The 26,833-nt window shown below is 40.4% G+C and overlaps 1 protein-coding gene across 3 annotated transcripts in view; it reads left to right on the forward strand.

The window, feature by feature from the left end:
• Positions 1 to 26,833, forward strand: part of NEBL (nebulette) — a 357,059-nt gene that overhangs the window by 189,882 nt on the left and 140,344 nt on the right. The window contains exon 1 of one of the 3 annotated variants that reach the window (XM_007189866.2): positions 7,088 to 7,150. The exons of the other annotated variants lie outside the window; for them this stretch is intronic. The gene's annotated coding sequence lies outside the window, so the exon portion shown is untranslated. Of the gene's footprint in view, positions 1 to 7,087; positions 7,151 to 26,833 lie in introns of those variants that run through there. 3 annotated transcript variants of the gene reach the window in all.

Genomic DNA, 26,833 nt, shown 5'->3' on the forward strand with positions numbered 1-26,833 from the left:
TAAAGGACAACATACAAATGTGAATTGAGGAATTCCTGTGCATTTGAACATTAAAAAAAGCCTTTTCTCCGTTGTCCTTATAGCTCTAGCTTGTGTGGGTAATTGTAAAGGCTGTTTCTAATTCATGTGGTTACCATCTTCAAGTTTATAATCAGTACATTCAGGGAATCTGCAGCAGGATAGCAAGGCAGAATCACCACCAGACATCTAAGGGACTCAGTCCAGCCTGAAGAAGATTATTGATGTGTTTCAGTCTGCCTGTTTACACACTAATATAAGCTGTATTTTCAATTAGCTGAGACAGTCTGTGGATAAATTGTGAAATAAAATGATGAAGTTCAACCCCGAGAGAATTTGACAATCTTTGTGCTGTAGATAAAATCTAGATGTTTATTTTCTAACTTATTTCAGGTGGTGGAGAAATATTGTATGAAGGGGAAGGAAAAAAAAAAAAACCGAGATGACAAAATCTTGTATTTTACAGAGTGACTGAAATGGTAAGTTTACCATTACGTGATTCGTTAAGATTTGTGCCTTGACTCACAGGAAATACTTGTGCGTATGTATATGTATGCATGCATATGTGCCTGTGTGTGTTGGCTTCAGTGGGAGTCTTTAGAACTCCCTTTCCTTAGATCACTGGCCCACAGACAATACAGACAATAGTATTTTCATCTGCTCTGTATTCTGTCCCTTACCCTGTAAGTATCTATCCTTATGGTTGGTTATCTCTCCTGTTTCCCAAATACCTCTTTTCACTGCCATTTTCACATTTAGCATACCCAGAAATGCTTGCTTGCTTTACAAGAGAAGTTCAGGTTGAAGCCTTTTTTTTTTTTTTTTTAACATTATAGAAAAGAGTCTCTCTGTAATTTGATATTGAAATGTAATTATTTTTAGTTTTTTTGAGACAGCTACATAATTTTTCATTGACTTCTTAGAATGCAAAATAAATTATGTGCCCATTAATAAGCTCACATGGATACTGCTGATTTAGTTCCCTGAGATTTTGTGAGTTAGCTTCAAAAATATTAGATTATTGGAGGTAAACATGGCCTAATAATTGAATAGCAGTGTCTATGGACTATTAAAAGATTTGATTCAAAGTTATGTTGAGTGTAAGGGTGAGCGTGAGGGTAGGGTTGATTATCTGGGGATCTGGTCTCTGTTTGTAATTTAAATAAATCATTTTGACAGAGACTGACTGTGGCCATGTTCAAGCTGCTGATGGTGTGAAATTGAGTTGTATGGTGGACAGAAGACAAGCAGTCAGGAGAAATCCCCAAAGGCAAAATTTGTTATGTAATTGGGTCAACTCATGCAAGAAAAATGCATGCTAATTGTAAACTGGTAGCAAAATTATAGTGTATGAGGCAATTAGGTCTTATATGAACCTGAACAACTGACATAGAGTTTTTCTTTCTTTTTTTTTTTTATATTGAGCAAACATAAAATAAGATTTTTTTTTAAAGGTGGGAAAGGTAAACACCATTCCATGTTGAAATAGATTGTTAATTTTGTTCCTCATACAAGAAGCATAACTGTTTTATAACTAATGAAAAACTGATATGGAATCTTCTGATTTTGAGTAGTGAAATCTAGTACACCAAGTAGTTTGAAAGGAGAATGGTGATTTCTGTTATAACAGACAGTTTGTTATAACTCACAACTGGGCTGGTTAACATAGGTGATTAGTGATGAGGTCAGTGGTTTCGGTTTAAGCCCTTGAAATCTAGTATTTTCACAGAGTGAATTTATGTGTTACCTTAATGACCCATGCTTTATCCCCACCTTATCTCAACCAGTAACTCCGATGCATTGCTGAGTAATAGTGGGTCAGTAGCATTATCTTTAAAGCAGAGATCGAATATGTCAAAGAAAGTGATAGGGCAATAACATGTATTTTCCTTATAATACCTACCACATGTATGAATGGTTTATTCGTTTCAAAACACTTTGACATACCCAGTCTGATTAGATCCTCTGAACAACCTCTCCTTAGGGAAAGTATTTCTATGAGGAATACTTATAAAAGTATTCATGAGAAAAATGTACGGAAAATTACCTCTTCGTCCTTTCTTGTCTAAATCCGTGGTTTCCCTTACACCTGGTTTTGCTTTATTTTTCCACCTAGGGCAGAACATCAAAGGTTGATCTCTTCTTTTTATCCTCAATATTTTAGCCACAGTCACTTAAAGAAACAAATACATCCCAGACCAGGAATTACTTGTGCATGGCAAGTACGAGAGTTTTCATTGAAAAATGGCATTGTCTGAAGAGGAGGTTTGGGAAGGGCCCCCATAATAAAAGAATTAACACATATGACTTCTTTTTGGAAACAGAGATTAAGGATTCAGCAAACAATTTCTGAAGGTCCTTCTTTTGTGAAATCCCTTTTCCCCGCCCATTCCTTTCTTTTCAGTCCTGCTGTGTTCAGGCCCTTATCCGGCCTGAGTTCTTTACAGGGGTTTCCTAATTGGCCCTGTCTCCTCTCAGGCTGCTTCTGCTCCTCCCATTGTATCTTAAACACTGTCACCAGAGGACTCAAAATACCTTTTTCATCATGACCCTAATTATAACCCACTAAAAAACTTCCCTTGGACCTCCCCTTTGAGTAGGATAAAGTCTAATCTCCTAAACTCCTTAATTTCTGACTCTAAGGACCCTCTACAATCTGCTCCTAAATTATTTTTCACATTATCTTTCACTGTCCTTCAACACTATTCTTCCATTTCTTTTAGGCCTGGCTATTTACTCTGTTCTGGGCTTTTCATGAGTCTCTCCTCTGATCTGGAACAATTTCACACTATCTGTTAATTACATTCCCACCCCCTGATCCCAGGCACACATTCAGGCCCCAGGAATAGCGATCTTTCTAATCTCTGAATCATGACAGTACTGTTGACGACAGCACTGTTACCTGTAGCACCGACTTCACACATTGCATTCCACAGTTTGGTTTTAATTAACATTTCATGTGGTATGTGTTTTACCTCTCTAACTTTGTGAAGATGAAGATTATCCATGTCTTCTTCAATTTATGTTTTGTATCACCAAGAATGATGCTTTGCACTTTACCTTTCTTGTCACATCTTAATTTAGCCCTCCCTATCCCTTGCTTGGGTTGTGGGAATGGTCTTTTGACTGTTCTCAGCTGTCATTCTACTGCCTCTGCTCCCTCGTAAGCTGTTCTCCTTGTGGTTTCTTTCAAGGTTCCTAAAGTGCACATCTGATCTTGTCACTCTCTTCCTTAAAATCTGTCAGTGTCTCCCCATGGCCTTTGGGTTAAAGTGTAAAACCTTTAGCATGGAATGAGGCTGTCCCTGGTTTAGTGCCAGCTGAGATCTCCAGCCTGGGGTCCCTCTTGGACCCTGAGCCCGATCCACTTCAAACGTCTGTCTGGAAGGCTGATTGTACCCGCTCCCTAGCCATACTCAGCTCAGAGGTTGTCTTTTCTCCCATGACCTTGCTCTTCCTCTCGCCTCCCTGGCATTGTGGTTCTAGAGTTGCATTATGAACTATCTTCCTCCTGGACTGAACTCTATGAAGGCTGGGCTGTGTCTTTTTCTCTTTAGCCTCAGGGCCTAGCGTGGAGCCAAGTTTGATAAACAAATGAATTGACTTCTTGTGCCAACAGATCTTCCCATGGCTTCTCACTCTGCCCAAGGCTGCGGGCTCTGGGCCGGCTTACCCAGGACTACCAGTGATTAACATACCCATTTTGAGACTTTGAGGAGTGACTCTTTCTAGCATTGCGTGAATTTTGTCTTGTAATAGAGATTATTACAGGAGTTCTAACCTTTCTATACTGATTTTAATCAAACATGTCTTTTAAGATCTGTGTAGATATCACATGGATTTTCTTCCTTAAAACTCCCAGATCTTTCCTCCATTCCATCATTTTCTAGCACAAAGTAGTTACCTAAATATACTTGTTCAGTAAAGGACTGAATTCCTTTAAGGGTGTCATTTTCTCCATTTCTTCTTTTTTTTTTTTTTTTTTTCTTTTACGAAAGAGTCTGCCTTTCCATCTGAAACCACACAACTCAGATTGGGACTTACACTGACAGGCCAGGACTTGAACTCAGCCAAAACCCAGATTGGGACTTGAACCCACTGCCTTCTAATTGAGATCACACACCTGGTCTCAGGACATAATGAAGCTCAGGTTCTTTATGTCCTATTGCAGAAAGAATTTAGTGAGAGGCAAAGTGATAGGTAAGAAGTGGATTTATTTAGAGAGATATGCATTCCATAGACAGAATGTGGTCCATCTCAAAAGGCTAGAGTGACCTTGGGAGAAGCACACTCCACAGACAGAGGGTGGGACATATCAGAAGCCAAGAGGCCCCGAAATATGGGGTGGTTAGTTTTATGGGCTGGGTAATTTCATAGGCTAACAGGTGGGAGGATTATTCCAACTGTTTGGGGGAATGGGCAGAGATTTCCAGGAATTGGTTCACTGCCTACTTTTTGGCCTTTTATGGTCAGCCTCAGAACCGTCATGGTGCTGGTGGGTGTGTCATTTAGCATACGCTAATGTATTACAATGAGTGTATAATGAGGCTCAAGGTCCACTGCAAGTCGAATCTTCTGCCATCTTGGACCTACTTGGTTCTAACCAGTTTTTGTCCTATCCAATGGCTATATCATTCTTTTAAAGGTTGTGCCCTGCCCCCTTCCCTCCTGTTTCACATCTACTTCTCAGTCTAGGCAAATTAAACTTTTCCTAGGCTATGTGCCACAGTCGGGTAGGGAACTAATCTATCCTGTCAACACAAAATTGCTAATGCCTAGAATAGTGCTTGACACATAGCAGGTGCTCCATAAATGTGTGTTGAATAAATGAATATAATAATATTTAAAATATTGACTAATTTTGCACATTCTCTTTAAGCTTCTTTTTGAAAGAGCATTCTTAGCTTTTAAGATTGCTTTGATTTGGTTATTTTTTTCCTTTTGTGCTGCTTGATAAACATCTATTTTTCACTTTCTCCTATTTTTACTTAAATATTCAGTGATTTCTGTAGTTTCATCCAAAGATTATAGTAGTATTCTCTAAGTAAAGCAAGACCATTTGGTTTCTAACGTGGCATTGAAGAATTTCATCATATTAGAAATGCAAGGACTGCCCCTGTTTTAAAATGTCATAGCCAGGGAATTCTTTTTGATGAGTAAGTACCTGAAAAAAATAGGGCTTGCAGTAGTCTGTTTGGGCAGCCATAACAAAAAATATCATGGGCTGTGTGGCTTAAACAGCAGACATTTATTTATTCACAGTTCTAGAGGCTGGAAGTTCCAGGTCAAGGTCCATCTGGGTTGGGTTCTGGTGAGAGCTCTCTTTCTCATTTGCTGATGGCTGGTTTCCTTTCCTCAGTGCATGTGCATGAGAGAAGGAGACTGCTGGTGTCTCTTCCTCTTCTTGTAAGGACATCAGTTGAATTGGATCAGGACCCCACCCATATGGCCTCATTTAACCTTAATTACTTTCTTAAAGGTCCCCATCTCAAATACAGTCACATTGGGGATTAGGGCTTTAAGATATGAATTTGGGGGTGGGGCACAATTCAGTCCCTAACTGGGCATTATGAGAAATGATCTACATAAATCACAGGATAATTTCGAGATAAGTAACATATGTTTTAGATATGCTTATATACATAAGCTACTATCATAAGCCATCGTCTTTAGTGGAGGTAGATGATATCACCTGTTGCTATTCCAGGAAAACTTGTACATTCAGTTTTTAAATTTTTTCCTATTTTCAAACCGAACAATCTTTAAAAAAATGTCTAGTTCCTCTTTCCAATCCTTAATTAAGGATTAGGGCCAATTGGCCCTTCCAGGCCTCTTTTTATTTGTGGTTTTGAGCGATGGTCACTTATGGAAACAAAGGTAACTCACAGGAGTAATTATATTTTTAAGTTCTCCAGGCCTCAGTTGAATTACGCAGCTCAGAATATAGATTTCACGTGTCCTGTGCTGGCAGTTTGACCTGGGTGGATATGAAGAAAAAAGAGGGCAGAGGTGTGACAATAGAAAAGAAATGTTCCCATGCCACAGGGCAAGTCTAATAAAGACTAGCTTTTTTTTAAAAAAGTCTCAATTTCCAGTACATTATACAGATTTAATACTTAAAAGGTATCTGAATTTTCTTCCAGATTTTATTATACCTCTTGGGACGTATCTACAGTGAGCACATACTAAATGTTGAAGAAAACACAGGAATCTTACAGATATATTTGTGGAGTCCCCACATGTGACTATCATTAATAATTATGCCACATAATTATCATTTCAATGGATTTCTGGAGGTAGGTTTAAAACCTGTTGTTTTTTCAGTTAATAGGTGTAATAGTCAAACGTCATTTTAACTTATTGGGAGGTCATGAGTCAAGGGAGATATTATACAGAGATTTAATTAAAACCCATTGGTGACCCAAGCCAAGTTTAGACAATTAAAGAAAATTGCATGACTGGAAGTTAGAAGAATGTTTTTCTTTTTCAAGCATATGCAGATATGTTCTCTAATTTGCATTTCATTTTCCTAGAAGAATTGTCACGAAAATTGCTTTTCTTTATTTTTTGCTTATACTTTCTATTCTAGCTTTCTTTTCTTTCCCCATTGTCAAGGCTGCTTTGTAGGCTTTTCCTTTTCTGTACAGAATCATGTGCAATGATGCTTGTAAAAGGATAGCTCCAAATTTCTGTTTGAAGGACGTATTGCTTTTGTAAAGTACCCCCAGACTTTTCCAAGAACAAGAAGCAAGAAGTTATCATTTTTTTGTTTGCTCATATTTATGATTTATTTTTTCCTCTTGTGGCTGTATTAACTGTAACAAAGCCAACTTTTAATTGAATTAAGCTTTTGTATCATTGCCTCCTTAGAATTATGAAAGTGTCAGAATTTACCTGTGTTTATTAGCAAACTGTGAAAAAGGGTGTAGATTTAGAAGAAAGAATAAAAGAAAGAAACCTAAAAATATCATTCTGTTCTTCTTAACACTTATTATTTTTGATAGACAGAATTGATTTCCCCCAAACAAAGTGATTTAAATATTTACTTTTGTTGTATAATTATTATAGGTCTTTGAGGGCAAGCAGCATTTCTTGTACATGTTTGAATCCTCCAGAACAGAGTGCTTTGACTGTAAGTAATAAGATAGAAGTAGAAGTTGCCTTCACTGTTCCCTTACGTGTATATGCATGTTTGTTAAACATTAAACATTTGCTGTGGACATCGCATTCCACCAGCCCCTGTAGCTTGCAGAAGAAAATGAGAAACCACTTTTTGCATGCATTTATGCCCAAACTAGAATGCTTGAAGTGTTTGGGAAAGGCGTTCATGGAGAAGGAGAGCCTTAATGCAACGTAAAGTCACAAATGAGGGAGATGGCATTGAAATGAGCAAAGGAAGAAAGGAATGAATGTAAGGTTAGGAACACCCAGCATCTACCTGTGAGAGTGCAGAGAGAGACACCATCACTGAAATGTAGATTGAGGCAAGATTGTTGAAAGATTAGTATCATATTTTCAAATGTGCAGATTTCAAATGTGTACCTGGAAATCTGTGCCCGCCTCCCCCCCGCCCCCCATTTCTTTTTCAAAAGAAACCACTTTTGACAACAGTTGCTGATTTAACAAACATTTTGAGTGTTTGCTCTGTGCCAGGCACTCTGCTAGGAGGTGGGGATTTAATGAGAAATAAAATAGATATGACCCTTGGCCTCATGGAGCCTGTAGGTTACCCTATAAAAGGCGAGCAGATAATTGCAGCGCAGTGATAAGTGCTTGATAGAGGGAAACACTGTGTTAATATCAGAAGGATAACTAACCAGGTTTGGGAGGTAAAGAAATCGAACCCTTGCCATCATTGTTTTAAAATAGTTTTTGGAGAATTTTACTGAATCATTTTCTTGAACAGTGATTCATACAGTTCATTTGTATAGTAGGTGCTATCAGTTTTGTTTTTCAGTTTTCCTGTGTCCTGTGTTTGTTTTCCCTATTCCCTGTTTGCCTGTCAGTATGGGCTTCCGGAAACTATCATTAAAAATTTATCACACCATAGTATTATATATAAAATGTAAAAAATGCTCATCTATAGAAGAGTATCGATTGGCTTATTAATTTCAGGATGGCTAAAAAGATTAACATATAAATATTTGCATGCATTTAAAAGTTCAGATACATGTTCTCTCTATTTTGGTTTTCAGTGCTTAAGAAGTTGAAGGGTTTTGAAAGTAAAACTATGGCCATTTTTCTTCATCTCTTTCCTACTCCCAACCTTTGTAACGATAGTTTTGAGTTGAAAAATTTTCATGACTGGGTCCAAAATACATGGATCTGAAAGAGCCATATATGAACGTGTGATGTGTCCGTTAGCACACGTATGTAGAGTGTACGTATGTGTTTGAGTAGAGAGGTACTGAAATGAATTGCTAAACATCAGTTGGTGCTATTTGGTTTCCACTTTCGGTGTTCTTGGCCCAGTCTGTGCTGACAGCGAACTTCTGGGACGTCCCCTCAGTGCTGTGGGGTCTTTTCCTGCCAAATATCGTTCTCTTGCAAGATTAAATAGCTGAATCAGTGTGGCCCGAATCTCGATCCTGCTGAGAATATTGACTCCTGGAGGTTGTAATACAGATTAGCTGGTGAGAGCTCTGTTGGAAAAATAAAGTGAGTTTCTCTAAATGAATTTAACAACTGCTGTGAACCTTTTTGTGTCCTCCAGCATGAATGTGTATGCTGGCAGTTAACCATTTATTTCCCTCATTTTCTCCAAAAGTTGCTCCAGTGCACCCCTGGGCATTTATTGTAAATGTTTTCATAACTTTATTTCACATTTATGTTTCGCTAGATAAGGCATTCGACATGTTAAATTACTAAGTACTGTGAAGGGTAGGTCATTATTTATTTATTTAAGGAGGAAAACCATTTTTTGTACTTATAAAAATAATTTAGTGTCACTTATATAATTAAATAAACCACACCACAGGGTTATTTAGAGTAAACTGACTAGCCCGTTGCTTTCTGATCATAGACTTCATGTTACTGGTCGAAAAATGGTGAAATATTTAGCACGAGGCAGGACAGATGGCTAAAATTATTTGCATTGCTTCCAACCTCTATTCCATGACTATTTCTGCTTCCAGGGTTAGCTTATAATAACCTTTGAGGGTTCTAAATTCTGCAAAGATTATGGTGCTTCCCCTTAAACGAAATATATTAAAAAGTCCACAATAACAATGCTGACCTCTAAAGCACAGGACACACAGATACCCTGAAGATGATGAGTAGTTTGTTAGATTTTCTGATTGCATGCTTCTGGATAACTTCATCGAACTCTTTGCTATTTTGGGGGTGCCTCACGTCACTTATGTTTATGAAGCCTGTGCTCAGTCTGTTTATGAGACAGTCCTTCCATCTGCTTCCTACGTTCTTACCCATTTGTCTCCTGACACCTCCTCTGTTTGTGTGTGTGTGTGTGTGATTTCTCAGTACAAATATCTGTGACTGTGATTTGTAAATGCCAAAGCACGACACAACTGGAAGGCTCTTAAACTGGTGAGTGCTGTGTTTACTTTTGCAGATTACTCCTTAGATCATCACTGCGATTATTACAATAATATCTTTAAAATTAGATAATTAGTTAAATTATTTTTTAATTTGCCACCATAAGCACACCAGAAACTGGGGGTAAGAAAATGTCCTGAGTGGGACTTCCCTGGCGGTCCAGTGGTTAAGACTCTGCACCTCCACTGCAGGGGCAGGGGTTCGATCCCTGGTCAGGGAGCTAAGATCCCTCATGCCTCGCATGACACAACCAAAAGAAAAAAAAAATGTCCTGAGAGAAGGCACAAGAAGAGGGGGGCAGTATCAGTTTGGCAGCTTTTAGCCTGTCTTCATAAAATAGCCTATATTTTGCAGTTACCCCAGATGAGGGTGTTAGACACAGTACCACCTGACATGGAGTCTGTGTTTACTGAATACTTTGCAGGTTAACTTGCAACTCTGCCACACTGTCAGGAATATAACTGGGGCTAGAACCAAGGTCTCTTGACCTCTAGCCTGTTTTGCCCTTCTCTTTGGATGCATGACTCTTTGAATTACATTGATGGTCATTGTTGAAATTTGAAGTCATTCAGAAATAGACTTTTGAGGTGCATTTAAAAAAGGACTCCTAATTATTAAACTGTAAATCCTCTAAAATATCATCAGAGGCTCAAAAGAATCCATCACTTCAAGTACACAAAATATTTATGAGTTATCCATAGTAAATGCCATCGGGATTTCCATGCCTGTGACCTTGATTTCAGTCTCCCAGTATTAAGACTACACCCCCCTTTTAAACTGTAAAATATATTACACAAACAAAACTGTCTATGGAAACTTATGTACAGTTTAAAGAATAGTAATAAAATGGGCACACATGTACCCAGTACCCAGCTTACAGAATAGAGCGTTTTGGAAACATTTGAAGGCCCCGATGTTCTTAGGTTTATACCTCATCCCCCTGACTAGCTACCAGCAACACAAGGGCCACTGCATCTTGAAAACACAGATTTTCACATCCAAATGATGAAAAGATGATATGAAAACACAATTTCCATATATGGAAACAAAGTACAGGTTTTGGAGAAAACCTGATTGGCTTCTTGCACCATAAAGCACGCAACGGTCGGCAGGTTTATCCTCAATCAGCTGTTCGGGAGTCAAGCATGAGAATGTCAGTCATTGTGACACTGTGCACCACTGTTTATGCTTAGATGACGCCTCCTCCCTGAATGGAGGATGAGGTTGGGGACAAACGTTCATGAAGGGCTCACTCTGTGCTGGGCACAGTCTTTCACATTTGTTATTTCATTTGTTTTTCTCAACAGTCCCTAGAAATAGCTGTCATTATCCTCATGTCATGGATGAAAGAAGCCCAGAGAAAATAAATAAATTTCCTAAATGCATACAACCAGTGAAGAACAGAGTGGAGGTTTGAGTCCAGGGTTTTTTCCTGACTTTAAAATGCAGAATTTTCCCTCTACACCAGAATTTCGGGATTGTTGCTTATATGTTATATCTGGAGCCCTTGTGCCATAGTGCAAATGTCCAAGATGTAAGCTTCTGTTTTTTGTTTTTTTTTTTTGTCGCGCCTCGCGGCTTTCAGGATCTTAGTTCCCCTACCGGGGATTGAACTGGGGCCAAAACAGTGAAAGCGCTGAGTCCTAACCACTGGACCGCCAGGGAATTACCAGGAACTTCTTTTTGTTAATGCAGTAGTTCATTTATCCTTAAGTGGCATTTTGGAGGCCACATGGTGATATTAGGACCAAATTTAGAAGTTTCAAATTTGTTACCGCCGGAAACAGAGCTTTATCACCGATGAGTGGAATCTCCCATTCAAACGTTCCTTTATGTGCTGGGGTGCAGGAAGGCACTGCATTGCCCCAGACAGTGTGAGTGTGGGACTTACTCATGTGATACTTGAGGTTAAGGATTAATGCATATTCTACTTCAGGATGTACTTACCTTTCTTGTTCTACCTTCCTCTGAAGGTGCCTGCTCTGTGCTTGGTTTTGTGCTGGGACCTGGGGACGCAGGATCTAAGCATGGATCTCGCTCAGCCCAGAACACACAGCACAGCCTGTTAGGAGACAGGGTTTGGGTATCATAGAGTCAGGAACCCAGCCCTAGGTGGGATGTGGTGATGGCCACAGGTGGCTTACAGAAGAAGGTGGCATGAAATGAGTTTGTAAGAATGAATAAGGACAGAGACAGGGGAGGAAGAGGTGATGGTGAGTGATGGGTGGTGAAAACTTCCCACATAGGGAACTGAGTATACAAGGAGTCAAGAATGAAACTGCCTCTGAGGAACTGCAAATCTAATTTTATCCTGAAGATTGGGGGAGTAACTAAAAGGTATTTTTTAGTAAGGGAATGGCACTAGACTTTAGGGTCATCGTTTGTCTAAATGTTGGGAGTGGTTTATCTAGTCCTGTTGTCACCTTGGCCCTTGTATGGGTGGTATTTCACTGCAGTTTTTACCATGGATCTTGAAGCCCCTACGTCCGGCTCTTGTTGGGCCTGTGGCGATTGTAACACTAGTGTTTGTAGGGCTCTGCTTTTGCAGAACAACAACAACAAAATCACGACTTCTTGTATCTCCATATTTTTAAGCTATGCCAATTAAAAATAAAATAACTTAAGCACTTCTGTTGCATGGATTTAGACTTGAATGACAAATGTCGAGCACAGGTGTCGGTATGGTATGTAAATAGGGCAAAGGTGTGTTCGCGCACCAACTGTGTGACACAAGCCGGGGATGGCCAGTCTCAGACACAATGTCAGGTTGGCAGGTCTGAGAGTGTAAACCCATATAGATATATATGCCTTTCGCATTGCATGCAGGTGCTACATTAGTTCCATACAAATATGGAGAGGAAAATCTCCATTTCTAAACCGTTGGCAATTGGGGTAAACTTAACTATGTTTTAATAAAGGTTAAGCCTAAACTTTTGTTGCTTTGTTTTCAAAAGTTAGATGACAAACCAGAGTGCAGCTAACTTTAACTCAGAAAACGTAACTGCCTCTTGCTCATTCAACAGGCCAGAGATCGTAGACATCAATCAGCACAGATGACTATGTTGTGCATATAGATGGTCCAAGAGATGACCTGGGGTCCTTGTTGTCCTCAGGGTACTGTCCGGAAATAATCTTTTCTGGCAGCTTATAAGGATACCTGTCTGAGATGATTTACCATTGGCTCCTCAAGTCAGAATGCAAAGGAATGAAATCCTTGTAGTTGGATAGTTTTGAATGACAGTTTTTATGTGTGTAAGAAATTGAGGACTTGATCCTAGTTAAAAGCAAAGGAAGTTAGTTTTGAATTGTAGCAAGATATGTAGGTAAGAAGCAAGAAATAACTTCCATGACTTCCCTGGTGATGCAGTGGTTAAGAATCCACCTGCCAATGCAGGGGACATGGGTTCGAGCCCTAGTCTGGGAAGATCCCACATGCCGCGGAGCAACTAAGCCTGTGCACCACAACTACTGAGCCTGCGCATTAGGGCCCGCGAACCAGAAATACTGAGCCACAACTACTGAGGCCATGTGCTGCAACTACTGAAGCCCGCGTGCCTAGGGCCTGTGCTCCTCAACGAGAGAGGCCACTGCAATGAGAAGCCCGCGCACCGCAGTGAAGAGTAACCCCTGCTCGCCGCAACTAGAGAAAGCCCGGGCACAGCAATGAAGACCCAATGCAGCCAAACATATATAAATAAAAATAATAAAAAAAAAGAAAAGAAAAGAAATAACTTCCTACGATATGTGGATTATATAATAAAGTCTTAAGGCTCTTTCAACTTTTAAAATGACCTATTTCAGCAGAGCCTTATATCTCAATCATTATGCTTCTTTCTCTTACATCTCAAACGGGAATGATAATATTTATGCTTAAGCTGAGAGGATCAGTGAAAGCCTGATGGAAAAGCCCTTTGTGTGATGCAGAAGAAAGGCACTGTTAAATAACAATGTGAAATCAGGCTCTGTCTATGGAGATGGGTACATGGAGGGATGATTGGCTTTCCTTTTTGGCTTTTTATAATTTTATTAAAATGTAATTGAGAAACCCGGGGAAAGCAGTGTAGTCTGGCTTGGGAGAGTCAGGGAAATGCGTGTGTAGAGGAGGGGATGCCGGTGTACATCACTGGGCTGCTCTGTACTTGCCAGATGCTCTCTGAAATCCCTCCAGATCACACACTGAAAGCCAAGTGGAGGCAATTATTCCTGAGGATCCCAAAGTGTTGTATTTTGAAATGGGGATTAATACCGGGCAAAAAGTCCTCTGTTATTTATGAAAGATCCAGTTTTCTTCTTCTGTATGGTTTTGTTATATTTTGAAATGGGGATTAATACCAGGCAAAAAGTCCTCTGTTATTTATGAAAGATCCAGTTTTCTTCTTCTGTATGGTTTTGTTCTTTTAAAAAGAATATTCGAGATTGAGCTGATGTTTATGGCCCCGAAAAAGAAGCGACCTAACCTTATTCAGAAGGTGGGAGCATGTTCAAGTCTGTTGAACAATGTTGGATGACAAGGTCATTTTGAAGGACAGAATAGGCAATAATTACAACAGGCAGAAATTAAACCATAATGAACAGTAATCCTGAAGAAAATTAAAACACAGAAAACACTGCATTATTTATTTGGATTCGGTGGGAGCATGCCAAGGGAGAGGCAGCTGGCTTTCTGCTTTTGGAATGTTTGTAGACTAGAGAAGAAGCTGTCAATCAGATTTCAGCTCTCACTTGATTCTTGCTCTTAGGTCAGATCTAACTGTAAAGTGAAGTGGGGAATGGACGCAGTGAACAATGTGACTCGGGACAGGAAAGACATGAACCATAGAGACAAGCCGACCTGAGGTTGGATTCTGCCTGTACCTATTTCATCATCACTACCTGCTGTTACCTAGGTTCTGTACTCAGCAGAATGTTGGGCCTTAAGAGCTGATTTTTAGAGGGAGAAAAGACTGGTGTTCAAATGACAGCATCTTTTATTACCTCTGTTTCTCTAGAAAATAGAGTCATAAAGGGTTTCTGCTTCATTTATTTCACTGTATCTTAAGTTTCCACATCTGTAAAATGGAAATTAAAAAATAACTTGGGACTTCCCTGTGGCGTAGTGGTTAAGAATCCGCCTGCCAATGCAGGGGACACGGGTTGGATCCCTTTTCTGGGAAGATCCCACATGCTGTGGAGCAACTAAACCCTTGTGCCACAACTACTGAGCCTGCACTCTGGAGCCTGCGGACCACAACTATTGAAGCCCGCACGCCTAGAGCCCGTGCTCCGCCACAAGAGAAACCACCGCGATGAGAAGCCCGCGCACCGCAATGAGGAGTAGCCCCCGCTCGCCGCAACTAGAGAAAGCCCACGCGCAGCAACGAAGACTCAATGCAGCCAAAAATAAAATAAATTAATTAATTAATTTAAAAAAATACTTTCACTTGTAGGATAATTATGAGAATTAAATATTAGCACTTGGCATAGTGCTCAGTGACGGATAGTTTTGTTATTATTGTGAAATAAACTGAAAATTGAGAAAAGATCTTGGCACGAAAATGTTTAAAGAGTCACTTCATTTTGTTTTTGTGGAAATAGGAACAGTATTTCCAATCTTCAAATTTATCACCATTTTTAACAGTTTATTTTATTTGGATATCCTTGAAGTATTATTTTGACTATTTTGGTTACGGTCACTCATAGTTTTGTATAAAACATCTTCATTAGACAATGTTGCAAAATTTTCCTGTGAGCTAATGTCTATTATAGAATTTTCATTGATAAGTGTAGAAGGTGGTCGTTTCAATGACAGTATGCATACTGATTTAATGATTCTCATGTGTTCAAGGAGAAAAAAAATCTCATTAATGCAGCTCAGCACAACACATAAGTTCGCAAATGAATTGTTTCCCAATTTAGGCTCAGAACTCTAAGATTTTTAGACGAATCCCTAATGGTGTTTTGCTTCCTCACAAGCATTATGATAAACATCAGGGTTATTTAAGTGCTAGCTTTTAAATAGGATGGAGGAGGTGGATGGACGATGGAGGAAACCCCATGTTTCTGCTGGAATTCTGTATTTTAACTTAAAGGGATTGAAACTAATGCTTAAATTCTGCTTCTGCTTCATCAGAAGGCACAGATGCCAGATTCAGTATTTGATCTGCAGGAGGAGGTCCGTCGGTGTCCATGGTGCGATGTCCAGGTGATATGGATATTTTAAGGCAGGTTGCTGCAGTGGACTTGCTCACCTGGCGGGGGCGGGGGCGGGGGTGGGGGAGGGCGGCATCTGCAGTTCTGTTATGTGTGTTCTTGCTGTGTGGTGCTTAGCGACTTTGATAAAGAGATGCCAAGAATCATCTGCAGCATTAGTTAATATTAGAATTACTAGTATGCTCACAGTTGATGTCTGTCGTATTTAGCACAGTCTTGGCAGATTCAAAATTTCTGTTATTTTTCATCCAGAAATGAATTTGTTTTGTGACCTTTGTTATGGATACCCAAGCTGTGTATTACACAAAATCCACATCTGAGAGGGAATTGTAGCTGCTTCCTCAGGGCGACTTTTATAGCATTTGCCACACTTTGGCGAAGAACTGATTTTATTTTCTTTCTCCCCAGTCAGCTAGGCTGTGGTTGCTTGAGCTCAGGGCACGTGGCCAGTCATATTTTTAACCTCAGCACCAGACATTGTGCCTGGCATGTGTTAGCATCCAATAAATGTTTTAATGAACAAGTGAATTGTGTGGCCCTTTACTTCACTGATGCACAGCGTGTAAGTTTTTTTCCGGGTTCATTTCCACTCAGACTTTTACAAGGCCCTGACCTGTCCTGCCACACTCCTTGATCTCCTCTCCTCCCATTTGGCTCCTAGAAGAGATGTGTTGCAATGTCTTCAAGACTTGTCTACTAAGGAAATGTTAGTGATGTTGTATGTGCTGTGGTTACACCTTATATGAATCAGAGTAGATTAGCTGTTGAGATAAACAATCCTCAGACCTGAGCACAGTAAAGTTGATCCCTCTCTCGCATACGAGGCCAGTGCAGTGGTAGTGGGGGTGGGGTGCTTAAGGGCTCTGCTCCATGGAGTCATTCAGTGATCCAGGCCCCTTCTGTATAGTGTCTCTGCTGTTGCCAGGACCTTGGAATTCTCCACTAGGTGAGTACATCTGGCATGCAGTCAGTCATAGAGAGGAACCATGGTGGATCCTAAGAGGTGTTAGGGGCTTGGTCTGGAAGTCCGGTACATCACATCCATCCATGTTTCACAGGCCAGAATTCAGTCCTGTGAACTCATTTGACTGCTGGGGGCCGGAAATACGGAGTAGTGGTATGCCAAGGAGGAAGGCAAAAAATGGGTATTAGCGGCCATGGTCAGTTCCTGCCATACAACCTTTTATCAAAAGTCTGTCCTTCTAGGAGAGGCAGAAAAAGTGCCAAATGCTTTGTGTATCCTTTTAGCCTTTAAGATGCTTGCCATGTTCTCATAAGAGCTGAATCTGGGTTTCCGGGAGAAGAAGTAATACTTTGTGTTGAGAACTCTTTCTCTGTCCTTTGTTTTGACTGTGGACCTGTCTCTTAGGGCTGGCTCAGTCACAGGTGAGACTAATGTCCAATCTAAAGTGGGCAGTGAGATCTTGCAATAATATGATAAAGAGGATACAAGAAGTCCAAGTGTAAAATGCAGACTTGATTTTTGGTCAAAGTTAACGAAGAAATATTTTAAAGTTAATCTGTGCTGTCCAAAAAGTACAAAAATAAAGTGAAACTTATAGCGTACCCCGCTGGCCATTTATTGAATTGAGAAGTCCCAAATGGTCACAAGGAAGTTACTTCCTCGTCACCCATGTCCCTCAGATAAGAAGTTTAGCCTGTCTGCATTTGAAAACTGAAGCTAGGTGGAGGACAGGAGCCAACTGCCAGTTGTGCTGTATCCAAATTGACTAAACCAGGGGCTTTAGTGTATTTTTGTGTGTGTGTGTATGTGTGTGTGTGTGTGTGTGTGTACTTTTTAAAGTTCACATTTACCTGCCACCTCTAAGAATGAATCAGATGTATAATGTAATGGTATACAGCTAAGTTTTGAGAATGATGTTTTGTGAAAATTACTTTCGAGTCATATTCTTTTTGAAAAAGCTTCTGAGGCCATTTAGTGACTTAAAAAATTGACACGTCCTTTTGGGGTCATGGCTAACAGTTTATAAATTTTCTGTAAAAGAGAAGTTTAGTTTTCAAACCAGGAGAGATGCATGTAAATAGTGAATTATAAGTAACCTAAAGGCTTCAAATAGTTTGTGTAAATTCCCAGTTGACACCTACAAAATGGCAAACATGTTGAGAGAATCTGGCCTCTTCCAATGGATTGTGCCTTTTTTTTTTTTTGTCATGCAAACTTGTGCATGTATTTTATGAAGTGTTAATACAGTTAGTATCTAATGTTCCTAATCTATGCAATTGGATATTTCTTAAATGGGTTTTCTGCATGCAAGCATTTGTACACATTAATATTTATGCAAGTATTCAAATCAATGCAAGGGCATCTGTCTGAGTATGTGATAAAAATATGCATATGCATGAACATTTGTACCAGGGGATAAGTCCCCAAAGTTAGTGATTGCTGAGGTTACAGTTTTCAACTTTTGTCCTTTTAACAAAATTTCCTTGACTAGGAAAGGCATGCACAGAAATAGCACAAGCACTAATATTGACAAATAAAATGGTTTTATTTAACAGTATTTAATAGAGGTGAGTTACAAGTCTTTAATTAGCAATGTGATATTTTAGAAAACGGAGTATGTATTTTAGAATATGTAGCAGTTTTCACAAAGAGCATTTATTCTAATATATTGCCAGTATAAAAAACATGCTATTAGTAATGAAATGATTTTTGTAAGAAATATTCTATTTCTTTATTATTTATTTCTTTATTTTAGCTTGAAGTTGACCCCTAGAAATACTTGGCTCAGTTAGGACAGGGCTTCCTTTGCCTTTTTTAAGGGTGCACGCGAGAATGTAAAGGATGACAGAATGGTAGGGGATTGGGTAGAGGGGAAGGGTTCCAATTTCCAGCCCTTCATGGTCACTGTTGATATGCTTGTCCGTGTCAGCTCAGGCCATTCTGACTTCTGGTATCTTTCTCAGGCTGGAAAACCTGGTATCTGGGGTCCAGCCTCCCTGCGAAATCTAAGGAGCCTCCCTGCGGAGGCCTGGGCGTTTCCGGGACACTGCTGTGAAGCACAGGGGTTGACAGTCCTCACTGCTTGGTGATCTGCTGACCCCCACCCTGTACCTTTGTGAGTCTGGAGGAAAATCTCTCTTTGATCTCTTTATAGTTCTGATTCTGCTTTGTCTAGTTATTAGGTTCAACTGAAAAAGTTTTTTTCTTGATTTATAAACTTATTTGTTGGTAAATGTCCAGCTCCCGATGTTAACAATTCATGGAAGGACAAGAATAAACAGAGTTGATTCTGAAATATCAGTTTTGTAGTTTAAAGATGTGTGAAAGACTTCTTTTTTTGCATCCCATTGGCCAGGAATTTAAAATCTACCAGCTGTTTGGAAGAGATTGAGAATTATGGTGCGTCTTTGTCATGCTTAAGCAACATCTTCCCAGTGAAATTTTGCTTAGCTGATTTTCAGCTGAAATGCCAGGGAATTAATTTTTTTCTTATGGGAAAGAAAGGGTTGAGAGAATTATGAACGACTTAGGTGTGACTTTGAAAGGAATTACTTGCTCAGAGTTATACTGTCCTTTCTCAAAGCCTAAATAGTACTTATTTTCCATGATTAACTGGGATGAAGGTGCAGATTTTTGTTTCTGTGTTTCATATGTGGAAGGCAAAGCTATCACTATTCACATAGCAGAGATGGCGGGTTAAAATGTTCCAGATCTCTAATGGGCGTATAGTATTGCCTCTTTGAACGTTTTCCAGTTGAATCATTCTAGGCAAGCCCTACGGTATAGCATTTGGGGCCTGGGTCACATATGCTTCTCTGTGTTGGAGGAGGCTCGGAACCATTGCAGGGAGGGTTTTGTCTTCCTTGTGAGTATTTGCTTGGTCCACCTCTAAGGAGAGGCCATCTATTTAGGCTGAAGGCAGAAGGAGTAGCTAGTGTAGAAATTTTGCAGTAAGAAGGAGTTTGGTATGTTGTAGGCATGAAGAGAAGGCTGGAGAGAGCAAAGGGGGAAGTGGTATAGGATGTAAGAAGGGAGACTAGGCAGGGCCACGATAAAGAGTGGGGACTTTACTGTAACTATAATGGAAGCCGTTGAAAGTTTTAAAGTAGGGGTGTGACCCAATTTGATTTACGTTTTCAAGAAGATAACCTTGGCTGATGGGTGGAAAAAATGGATTGTATGTGGCCAAGAATGAACACAGGGAATAATTATGGGGGATGGGTAAGATAATGGTGGTTTGGACTAAGCTGGTGGCAATGGAAACGAAGAAAAGAGGACCATTTCAAGTTTTACTTTGGAGGTAGGGCTCCTTCAGCCTCATGCTGAAGAACAGATGTTGAGAATGAAGGAGCAGAGAATACAAAGACGTCTCCCAGAATTTTGGTTCTAACAAATGATTGAATGGCGTGTCCATTTAACTTAAATGAGGAAGACTAGGGGAGGAACAAGTGGAAGACAGAAATTCTATTTGGTTGGATATGAGCTTCCATGTGGGGGCAGCCATTAAGCTTTTCTCTCTCTGTCATGAAGCTCAGGGGAGAGGCCAGGAAGGAAGTATAAATTTGAGAGAGTCATCAGACCTTATATGGTACATGTGGTATTTCAACCCTGGAAAACTGCTGAGGTCACCTAGACAAAAAGGGTAGAGATGAGAAGAGGGGCCAGAACTGAGCCCCAAGCTCTCCAGCCTTTAGAGTCTGGTAGAAAAGGACAAACAAGACAAGATGGGTCTCGTGAGATGACAGAGAATTAGGTAAATTCGAAACAGAAGCCAGGAGAAGACACAGTTTTTATTTATTTATAAATTTATTTATTTAATTTATTTGTTTATGGCTGCGTTGGGTTTCCATTGTTTTGTGTGGGCTTTCTCTAGTTGCGGCGAGCGGGGGCTACTCTTTGTTGCAGTGCGCGGGCTTCTCATTGTGGTGGCTTCTCTTGTTGTGGAGCACGGGCTCTAGGCGTACGGACTTCAGTAGTTGTGGCTCGTGGCTCAGTCGTTGTGGCTCACGGGCTCTAGAGTGCAGGCTCAGTAGTTGTGGCACACGGGCTTAGTTGCTGTGCGGCATGTGGGATCTTCCTGGACCAGGGCTCGAACCCGTGTCCCCTGCATTGGCAGGCGGATTCTTAACCACTGCGCCACCAGGGAAGCCCGACACAGTTTTTAAAAAGGACAAGTCAAATGCTGCTGAGGAGGTCAAATAAAGGGAGGATGTTGAAATGCTCATTAAATTTGGCACCCTCAAGGGAGTTGCTGACGTTGGCAAGGTTCAGAGGAATGGAGGTGATGAACTGGAGATAGTGAATAGAGGTAAATTGTTCAAGAAGTGTTGCTGGGAAGGGCTGAAGGTGGAGCTAAACTTAAGGTGAAAAGATTTTTGTTGTAGTTCTCATTTTTGTTGTTGTTGTTGTTTCTTTTTTTTCCTATGGGAACTACTACAGCATATTTGAATGAACATTGGTGGAATTGATACAGTGGAGTAGGAGAAACTGGTGATGCAGGGGAGAGAAGGATAACAGCAGGAGGAGGATGGTGGGGATGGAATTCAAAGCACAAGTGTAGGGTTGGCTTTGCTAGGATCCAGGAATATTCCTTCCATTATATGAGAAGGGAAAGCAGAAAGTATGTATTTAGTTACAGGTGGGTTTATGGTTGGTGGTGGGAAGGCCAGGGAGTCACAGAGGGTTGCTTCCGTTTTCTGTGGATCTGTGTTTCTGGGCTCTGCATGCTCTGCCTTTCTCTAAATCCCCTTTTTCTCAGTGCTTATGAATTGGTTCTGCACAACTCCAGTCTCACCTTAATCACATACCTGTGTATGTCCAGGTTCTCTTGTGGGTGTCTACAAGTGAGGGCATAGCCAGGGCGTAGCCAGAACCTTAGGGTGGTTCTCAGAGTTTTGCTTTTACCTGAGCACTGAGCTGTCCTGTATTGTAGCCAGTGGCCATGACTGGCTGTTGAGTACCTGAAATGTGGTTAGTGCGACGAACGAATTGAACATTTAATTTTATTTCATTTCAACTTAAAAACTGATGCCCGACTCAGTTATTGGAAAAACATTTTTTATGTTTGGGACAAAGTTGATATGTGAATCTATTTTTTCAACTATACCAGGGACCTCCAATAAAATTTTGTGTCTGGATTGAGATGTGCTGTGAGTGCAGATTGTACCCTGATTTCAAAGACTTAGCTAAAAAAATAAGTAAATTATCTTGTCGATAATTTTATATCGATTACATGTTGAAACGATGATAATCTGGATACGTAGAGTTAAACTATATTGTTAAATTAACTTCAGTTGATATAAAAAAAATTTTTAAAGTAGCTACTAGAAAAGTTAAAATTAAAATATGGCTTACATCGTATTTCTGTTGGGCGGCACTGCTTTAGGGCTGTGCCTGTAAGAAAGGCTTATATCTTAGGTGTGTGCTTGGTCATGCCTGTCTAAGAGCAGGCATGCAGGTCACAAGGAGCAGTGACCTCAGAGGGTTGATGCTACTTGCTTAAGGTCTCAGGGCTGCAGAACTGGGATTTGAACCCTGGCTCTCTGGCTGCCTGCAGGCTGTGCCCTGGGCCATACACCACGTGGAAGTCATTTTGTGCATTCTTTCTCTTGAGTTATTCTGTGTTTACACTAGCAAAGGATATTTACGTGGACACTTAAAGGACAGAATTTGGTTTTTAACTCAAGCAGTTGAAATTATGACTCTCGGGGTATGGTTTTAATGTACTGTTACTGACTTTGCTTTGATTTCACTGAGGATACACAGTTTATAGTGAGGCCTCTCCCTGGCCTTGAACTCAAGGACTAACAGTCGGCTCTTTCATATTTCTTATTTACTACTAATGATGACCACCGTTTGCTTCTGTGCACTGGATCTGCTATCCCCAGGTGCTGGCATGCACTTAGTCCATTATCCCATGCTTGATGATACGCTCCTTTTGTCTTGCGATTGTTAAGCTTTCATTAGGGATCCTCGTGAAGAAAAGATTTATTTATTTTTCATAGGACTAATTTCAAGTTAATATAAATTTTAAAGGGTTATGACCTACCACGATTTTCTACGGGCATCTGAAGGTCAGTGTGTCTCAGACTGAACTCATTATCCATTCCTCCTCTTTTTCATTCCCTGCCTTATTTAGTGTCATCTTCAACTCTGGTTCTCTTCCATCGCCCCCAGGATGCCGCCATCAATCGCGGTGAAGTGACTCTCCACGTCCTTCCCGTCTCTCTCATCCCTTCTTTGTACCCACTGCCACTGCCTAGTTCAGACCTTCAACATCTCTAACTTTTCTTCCTGCTCCCATTCACTTGTGATTGTTTACTTATTTATTTTTCCCACTCATCAGTTTCCCGAGAGGGGCCTTTGTCTCTGTCATCTTTGGGTTTTTGGGTCTTAGCTGAGAGCTTGTGCTTTTGACAGGAATGTTCATAGGTTACGTTTCTCTCTTCACGTGCATTCTTCTCTCCCTCCCTCCTGAACACTGTTAGCAGAGCTTACTCAGCGTAACTCCCCAGCTGGATGCACAGTCTGCAGCAGTGCTGCAAGCCCTTGGTGAATGCAAGATCGCATGCTGTACCCGTGTTCCCGCTTGGTTCACGTGGATCCAGCGAAAATCTCTCCCTGGCTACTCCAGCTAATGAGGGACAGATTTCTTTCTTGGAGCCTAACTAATATGTCTCTGGGGAATAGAACTGGATAGAAATCCCTAGAATGTGATATCTAATACTCAATAACCTTGGGACAAACTGAGGATGATTTCCATACAGGTGTATAGGCAGAGCATTTGGTTCACTGTTTATGAGCCAAAGCTTGCAATAGAAAACTAAGGGAAAAAAAAGAAAGAAAAAGTAAGGGACTGTAAAAGAAGCAGAATTCCATATAATCCAATCACAAGTTCGTTTTAAATTCTCTGAAAAATTAGTCAAATTTCATAAGGATAGCAAAAGAATGCCATTAATATAAATAATGTCTGGAGTTCCATGTTACCATATTACTTCAGCATCTACTTTGGGTCTCTCTCCAAAAGGGATATAATTTCAGAAATGAGTCTGCATCCCTCCTGCCCCTGGTGAAAAGGGAACAGTTATTTCTGTCTATAATGTAGCAACAAGATGCCAGTAGCTACTCAAGCAGTTTTCCGTGCATCTGATGAAGAGATATTGGTACTTTTATATGGCCTATAGGATTTCATAAGAAGTATACTGGAGAGTTTAGTTAAACAAAATGTTCTTTTCTGCTCTTAGTTTACTGGTGGCAAGTCTCAGAATGGTGGGTCCCTATGTTACAAATACTTGTTTATGAATGATCATACCTGCAGACAGCCTACTGAATAAGAGTATTGTAACAAATCTTAGAACTTTGGAAGAATGATTGGATATTTAGCCAGAGAGAAAAGAAGAAACTGTCCAAAATATCATCGGTTACAGGAAACTCTCTCTGCCTAGATTCTCTGACATGAGTCAGCAGTCAATATGGTAACCCCCAACTCAAAATTGTGTATTATTGACAGCTTCTATTCTAGCTTTATTTTTTTTAAAATTTTGTTTAATTTTGTTGTTCTCCGTGGAACTACAGTAATTGGGTTGGCCTTTTATAAATGTGAGGGTTAAGGACTTGTCAGTACTCATGTAATAATTAGTATGAATCAGATTGCTTTCTTCAGAATGAGGTTGGTGAGTGAGGTCAGCCACTCTGAAAGGAGGTAAGTGTGTTGGGTGGAGAGAAGCACATGCTTTGGGAGTGTGGAGGCTTTGGGAAAGGGGATAGAGGGGAACCAGTCAGCAGAGAGAAAGTGAGGGGTTGGGCAGCTCTTCACTAAGAACAGGGAAACCTTGGGGTTTGGGGTCCTGAGTTGTAAGAGGGGAAGGATAAACTTTTGCTTTTTCAAAATGTTCCCGGGAGCCAACCTAATGTTGATACAAACGACACATCTACATGATGGAATATTCTGCAGCCATTAAAGAAACAAGGTAGATTTGCGGTTAAAAAGAAAGTACAAAACAGACTGTATGGTATGCTCCCATTTCTGTATATAGATTTGCAAGGTTATATATGCTTGTATTTGTTTGTATGAGTATATGCGGAGAGTATTTCCGGAGGAAATATAGGAAACAGTAACTTGGCTGCCTCTGGGAAAGGAGCCTGGGGACCTGGGTCTGAGAGAGGATTTTTTGTTTTTTTGCAGGTTTTTGGGTACAGTTTGAATTTTTATGCTCTCTACTTTTAAATTAAGAAAAGAGAACTAGTTAAATTTCTAGGATTACTCTCTTACCCATAGGAGATTTGGTGGGGGTGGGAGTGGGGGAAGGGAGGAAGGAGAAAGAGGGAAGTGGGGAGGGGACAGATAATCTCTTTGACCTTCTTTCTTCTGAGTCCCAAAGCTCAGGGCTCTTATACCCCAGGACTCCTCTGGTTTTATTACCTCAGCTGGATTATGGTTAAATAAGCTTTTCTGGGCTGACCTGGAACTGAACTACTATTTATAATCACTTTCTATGGGGAAAACTCTACAGTGTTCCAGAGAACATGCTAAACTAAATTGTCTCTCCCACTTTGTCTCAATTTCATGTCTATTACCTTCCTTAAAAAAAAAAAGAAAAAAGGACTTTAGACTTATTCCAGGAAGCCCTATCTGACCACATTCTCGCTTTTCTCATCAGAAATGACAAAAACACTGTATGCAGTTATGTACTTGAATACCTGCTGGGTTTTTTGTTTGTTAGTTTGTTTCCAACAAAATACCGTATGTTTTGCACTTTCTTTTCCAGCTAGCTTGAGGAAAGATAATGCCTTTTATTTGTTTGCATGCCTGGTAGAGAGCGATAGGCATTCAGCAAATATTTGTTGGGTCAGTACGTTAAGCGGTGGATGCCTAAGCAGACTGGTCACTGTAAACTGTCATAGATGAAACTTTCATGGCCTTGGAGACACTGTAGAGAGGACTGTGATCTAGCACAGGGCTTCTTGACATTGGCACTGTGGACATCTTGAGCCACGTAATTCCTTTTTCCACCATCCTGTGCATCATAGGAGGTTGAGCAGCACCTCTGGCCCCCACCCATGAGATGCCAACATGAATCCTCCAATCAGAACAATAAAAAATATAGACATTGCCAGATGTCCCCTGCGGGCAAAATTGCCCTAGCTGACAGTCACTGATTTGGAGTGATTTTGGATTTGCTCTTCAGTCTCCAAGGATTGTTCTTTATTGAAAGAGCAGTCTTCAAATCTTGGAGACCTAGAGGTGGAGCAAAGCAAGACTTTCTGAAAGTGTACAAAGTGTTTCTGTGCAGAAGTAGGAGAGGTGCCCCTCTGGGCAGAGGAATTAGAAGAGGACCAGGGAAGGAAGTGCAGGCTGGATTTGATCCTCCATTTGTCCCTCCTGTTATTCCTGCTGGGTTTTTGGCTACGAGGACTTCTTGTGGCCTGGAGCTAAGTCTGGAAGTCTACCTGAGTTGGTAAACAACAGATTCTGAGAGCCAGTAACCCTGTAGAAGGATGGAACAACAGATTTAACTGACTCTTCGGCGTTCAATCAGCTGTGTTGTGGTCACTTCCAAACAGCATATCAAGAAGGCACTTCCTTATTAATATGGATAAGAGGCAGATTATACTTCTCAGATGTACTCACCTAACACATGTTTATCGAGCATCTACCATGTGCCAGGAGAGAAAACGCTCTCCTCCACTCCACCCTTATTTCTGTACGAAGTATTCTATTTCTGCGTGATTGGTATGATCATTTTATTTTATGTTATTCAGAACCTATCTTATTAACACAAAGTCTTCTCTTTTTTTCCCCTGCACTTAATTTACTTACTTTCTGAAGGACCAATTATAATTAAAAGGAAGAGGAAGAGCAATCAAAGGGATGGCTACAATTTTCAGGAACCTCCTGAGCTGTGTGTGTGCTCAGTGAGTGCACGCACACGCTGGGCTGCATTCTGGAGACCCTTCTCAACTGTCCTTATATTTATCAGTTATCCTACAACGCATTGGTACATCAGCTGTCAAGGCAGTTTGTACAATCTCCTTCCCTGGAGGTCTTTAAAAATCGAACTAAATATCCATCTGTCCAGAATGGTTTTGACACAGTCCTGCTGATTA

Source organism: Balaenoptera acutorostrata, chromosome 3, assembly GCF_949987535.1.
Source record: "Balaenoptera acutorostrata chromosome 3, mBalAcu1.1, whole genome shotgun sequence".
Classification (NCBI taxonomy): Eukaryota; Metazoa; Chordata; class Mammalia; order Artiodactyla; family Balaenopteridae; genus Balaenoptera; species Balaenoptera acutorostrata.